The sequence below is a fragment of the Neomonachus schauinslandi genome, chromosome 9 (genome assembly GCF_002201575.2).
Source record: "Neomonachus schauinslandi chromosome 9, ASM220157v2, whole genome shotgun sequence".
NCBI lineage: Eukaryota > Metazoa > Chordata > Mammalia > Carnivora > Phocidae > Neomonachus > Neomonachus schauinslandi.
Window position 1 is genome coordinate 65879216 of NC_058411.1, and position 5988 is coordinate 65885203.

At 34.0% G+C, this 5988-nt stretch overlaps 1 non-coding gene across 1 annotated transcript; it reads right to left on the bottom strand.

The window, feature by feature from the left end:
- Positions 1 to 5548: 5548 nt before the first annotated feature.
- LOC123325776 lies at positions 5549 to 5655 on the bottom strand. Its single transcript, XR_006540634.1, has one exon. It is a non-coding gene; the product is annotated as a U6 spliceosomal RNA (small nuclear RNA).
- Positions 5656 to 5988: the final 333 nt, after the last annotated feature.

A 5988-nucleotide genomic window follows, 5' to 3' on the forward strand; every position in this document is an offset into this window, starting at 1 on the left:
CTCCTTCAGTGAGATTATTTCATACCTTTGTAATATAGTTAGATCTTTTTTGTCACATTCTGTGATCCTCTGGCTTCCTAAATTTTTTGTTAATTTTTATTTGCTAAGTTTCACTCTTTTTGCTTTGAAGTCCTTTGGGTTTGACAAATGTATGGTGTCATATATCCCCCATTACAATATCATAAAAAATATTTTCCTTGCCCTAAAAATCCTCTGTGCTTCACTATTCAACCTCCTCCATTCCCAAGACTACTTTTCAAATTACTCTATCCAACTATCATTTTTATCTTGAAATATTTTACATATAAAGGTGTTCCATGTCTCAATTTCTATTATTTTATAGTTGAAAATATAAAAGTTTGTGTGTCTATGTATGTGTGTGTCTTGTATGTCTGTGTGTGTGTAGATGTGCATCATTATCCAGTTCCTTGTTGTTTGATTATGTAGCTATGTATATTCATGTAAAAACCAACTAACTTTTGCATTGAGAAGCTAAATAGTGCTTACTGTGTTATGTATTACACATATATAGACTAATCTCTTTTTTTCATATTCTTTCCATTTTAATATCATGGAGTACACTATGAGAATTGGGTACATTGCACCATCCCATTCAATTAATCTGTATTAAAGCTTCAGAAATTGGGGCACCTGTGTGGCTCAGTTGGTTAAGCAATCAACTCTTGGTTTTGCTCAGGTCATGATCTCATGGGTGGTGAGATCATCCCCACGTGGAGCCCTGTGTTGGGCTCCACACTCAGTGGGGGGTCTACTTGAAGATTCTCTTCCTCTGCCCCTCTCCCTGCTCTCTTTCTCTCTCCCCCCCTAAAATAAATAATTCCTCCTCCGTGGGGGGGGCCTGCTTCTCCCTCTCCCACTCCCCCTGCTTGTGTTCTTTTTCTCACTGTGTCTCTCTCTGTCAAATAAATAAATAAAATCTTAAAAAAAAACTCATTAAAAAAAATAGATCTTTTTAGAAAAAGCCTCGAATTAAGAGAAATCAGTGGCATTATATGACCAAATAGTGCTAGATGTTTGGTAGATGCCTATTAGCTAAAAATATAGAAGAAACGAAAGAACAAAGCTGATTGGCTTATATCCCTATATCAAATTTTCTTTGTATTCTAATTTGGCTTTCCAAATACAACTTTTGAAACTTGAATCTCATTTATTTTTTTGCACTGTTTTTTTTTTTTTTTTAACTGACACCGGGGAACTATGTCTGTTTATTATAGAACAAATACAGTTTTCTTAAAACATTTTAAAAACATGCAGAAGTTCATGTTTTATAACGATATTAGGGTTTCTTTAGGTAGGAGTTCTGCATTTCAGAGGATCCATATGTGATACAAACAGTGAACAATTGGGAACACTAGCTGATAATGATATGATCATTTTCAGCAGTCTCTTTATGTAAGTTTTGGCAGAAGTGTAGTAATACATTAGTCATTTTCACAGAGAAGATACTGGTCCATGCCAGTCTCTTATTTGGGGTGCCACCTGCACCTTTTTTTGTCAGTAAATTCACAAAGAAAATATATCTGTTGATGGATACTATTTCTATTTTTTCATCATTGTTTGAAGCAAACTATACCATTCTTAGAGTATAACGAGTACTACACATAACTAAAATTGCTTCTGGGCATCCTTTATTAACTAGAATACCTGCCTCAAAATTGCTCCAATAAGTTTTAACATTTCCATTTAATTTAAATTGTTCACCATTTACTATCTCTAGAGTTCTTGGTTAAACATATGAGGAGACAATGAGTTCTAATTTTTGCTTCATTAATCATGGAGTAACTCACTTGACCCTCATTGTTTCAGTTCCTTCATCTGTAAATATGGTAATAAGGACACATGGTATCTGAAAAGATGGGCTGTATTTCTGTTAAGGTTAGCAACAACTAAATTTGATCTAAACTTAATGGTTGCTGATAACATTATAGAGGCAGGCATTTCAAAGTTTGCTGACTCACTTTAACTAAAATGCGCAGCTTTATAATATAAATTATACACTGTTTATAAACTCTGATGACAGGGTTCCTATTTTACTCATGCTTTTAATATAGTAAACACTCACTAGATATTTGCTGTGCTGAATTGAAGCATGGATGGACTTGCTATAATGACTTAAGAGAAGCTTCTGAAATAGTCAAAGAGGGAAATTCACAGACATGCATTGGTGTAAAATAGGGTTTAGAAGAATGGTTCCTTACCATTACTATTTTGGACAAGTAAGAAGGGGAAACTATTACTTACTCCCAGATTAATTTGGGGAATTTTATAGTTTTGCTAAATTGGTTAGAGGTTGTAACAAAGAAAAGGTTATTCAGAATAATGAGTATCATTTAAGTGACTACTATGTAAATATAGTTGAATTTTCCAAACTATACTAGTAACTAAAGAGAAATCTCATTTACTAATGATAACTAAAATCTATTGAAAGCTTGCTTTGTGCAAGGTATGTTAAACATTTTACTCTTTTATCTCACTTAATTTCCAGATAACCCTTTGAAATAAATTTTTAGTTCCATTTTACCAATGGGTAAACCAATTCCTGATAAGTTTTTATACAATTATCTACTTTGCAGTGAATGGCTTTAAGAGATATATCTCATATATATTATAGGTCCCTGAGTATAAATGTAGCTTGCTAATATGTATAAAAAAACCCTTGTTTGTTGCCTAAATCTATCAGTGAAAGGCCAGACATTTTGCCAGTGATTAAGAATAAATGAAATGTTGAGAAATGGTAATATCCCTTTAACTAACTACAATTGACAAAACATCTTTGATATTTTAGGTCATAACAGCAAGGCATTTTTAATCTCGTATTTAAGATCTATTACCTTACTTAACTGGTTGCTTATGATTTCTCTAAGTATCTCAGGTGGCCCACTGCTGTCTCCAGTCTCTAAAATAAATTTATTAAATTTAATACTGATATGTCATGAGAGACAATGGACTCTGAGAAACAAACTGAGGGTTCTGGGTGGGGGGTGGGTTAGCCTGGTGATGGGTATTAAAGAAGGCACGTACTGAATGGAGCACTGGGTGTTATACGCAAACAATGAATCATGGAACACTACATAAAAAACTAATGATGTAATGTATGGTGATTAACATAACAGAATAAAAAAATTTAATACTGAAAAAGAAATTTATTAAAGCTCGTTGTCCAAATGCTTTGAGAGTAGTTGTTTCTGTAGCCACCTGTATCAACAGCCACTCCTCAAGGCTGTTCAAATAATGGCCCCAGAACACCCTGGGCTTGGTATGAAATCTTACAATGGATTCATTTTAGTTATATCCCGTACAGTCTCTTTAGTACATTTTAGTACATGTGACTCTCTAGGTGGCAAACAGCATATATTGTTGGGTAGGCCACTGACCAGTATGTTTTTCTTCTATTCAGTTGACACATAGTTATTGGTTATTTATTGAAGGTAGATTAGTTTTCAAAAAACAAAACAAAACATAACAAAATAAAACCAAAATGGGTGAATAGAAGCAAAACAATTAGATTTAACTCATTCCTTTCTAAACTTTGTATTTTGGATGGATGGTCCTAAATTGGATTAGTATAGTAATACTACCAAACACCTGAAAAAGTTTCCCTAATCAAATTTTGTTTGAGTTGAAAGAGTGCCCAAGACTTTGAGAAGAACTTTGAGAAGATCAGGATCAGTGGACAAATGGAAGCAATTACTCTTCCCAGTTCTGAAAATGAGGTTTATAGGAGTGGAAAAAAGCTTGATGTCTTCCAAATTAGACTGAATCCTGGTAAATACTAGCCTGATTGTTAACAAATATCCCCTGTGTAATTATATCTCTAAGCTAGATAGATAGAGACATGGATGTAGATATATTTATCTAACTTAGGTAAACCCCAAAAGGCTCTACCTGATCCTAGAAACATACAACATGTAGGGTTTACCCCTTATTAAGTCAGAGGCAGATATTGGCAGTATTTCCTCCTCTGAAAATATCCTGGTACCCTCCTTACAAGGCCCAGTGATATGAGTAAATAGTTGCAATGGCATTGGAGATTACACCTTCACTCTGTCATGGCCTCTCTCCCAAGTGGATTTCCAGTTGTTTAGAACCATGCAGAGATAACACACCTAGGGATGCTTCAAATGCACTTCATCTTCATTTCCCAAAAATAAGAGTTAAACCTGAGATAGTTACCCTCCCCTCTGAAATCCAAAGCCACAATTATAAAATTATTATATATGTTATCATAGTATAGTAAAATGATCCATACTCAATATAAGCCACATTATGAGCCTGACAAATAATAATATTCCTAAATCTTTGTGGGATATTATTCTGTGATTTTATACATCATATAAACCACTCTAATTTCTTAAAGCTACTTGTTTGGATTCTAAAATCTTCCATTGGTAACTTCTAAAAATTACCATATAGTAAACACAAGGAGCAATAGGAAATTTTTCTTCCAAGCATTGTAGACAATCAGACATACATCTAAAAAGGCACTACCTTTAATCAAAGATCATTCTAAATTCCCCTTGTTAGTAGGTACATTCATTGCTTGCATAATGTTCAATCCCACTAACTCCATACCCCTTCCTCCATTCAGATCCCCCTGCACAATTTCCCTATAGCCCTGGAGAAAAGGCAATGCCTTTCCACTGTATTCTCAAGTTAGGAATGTGTTTTGAAGTGCATTAAGAGCTATCTTGTTGTTTAATTGTGAAGTTGATGAAGTAAGGTTTTCCTGTCATGAAAAAGCCTATGTAATATCAAGTGCTTACCTGTCTTCTCAAATATCTATGCCACCCAATTTATTTAACCATTCTTTGGCTTTTGAACTAGATTTCTATCATCACATATCTCCAGTCGCGATGACACAAAAAAAACACAAGGAAGTCCAAGATATAGCAGAGACGACTGAGCTTTCAGAAGTACAGGCAATCCTAGGAGACCCTTACTTTGATGTCTTGACAATCTGTCTTCCGAAGAGAGAAAAATTAAGTAGAAGAGGGATAGAAAGAACAAAAAAAATTAAGGAAGTAAAAAAGAGAGGAGCTTAATGGGCTTCATACTGGTAGTCTATAAGTAATGCTTCATGAAATAATTAAATAGTTTTTCCAAATGTATTTCATCATTCCTTAAATCAATAATAAAAATCTTTTTATTATGTCCAAGTCCAACTTAGTATACTTCTGTTCAACTTTAAGTATGTAGTGGTTAGCTGTAGCATGAGAATAATTTAAGAGGAGAATGATATTTGAAAAAATTTAAAAGACAAATCTAAATCTTACTCTGTTCTTTTGAAGATCCCAAGATGTTCAATCAAGATGGTTTACTAACAGAATAATAGAATGACAAACTTTTCATCAGTAAAAATTTCTAAGTTACATATTATATCATTATTGATTAAATTGTCATCAGACCTGTCATTATTTGAAAATAATTTCCTATGGTCTGTACATTTCATAAACCCTTTATATGATTTTTCAAGACCGAGGCTAGTTTTTAGCTTATGTGGCTCATGTTTTTCAGTGAACTTTTTTTTTTAGATATAGAATACTTCAAGAACTTGTGTGTTATCCTTGTGAAGGGACCATTCTAATCTTTTCTGTATCATTCCAATTTTAGTATATGTGCTGCTGAAGCGAGCAGTTTTGATGATAATGTTCAACACTTAAATTGAAAGAAGACTTTTTCAATGCATACGAATATGAGTCGAAATAAAATGATATGGGACACTTGGGTGGCTCATTCGGTTGAGCGTCTGCCTTCAGCTCAGGTCATGATCCCAGGACCCTGGGATCAAGCCCCGCATTGTGCTCCCTGCTCAGTGGAGAGCCTGCTTCTCTCTCTCCTTCTGCTGCTCCCTCTGCTTATGCTTGCTCTCTCTCTCTTTCTGTCAAATAAATAAATAAAATCTTTTTAAAAAAAGAAAATTATATTGGGGATATAAAGGTCTGTTACATTAAGTAATGATGATGACTA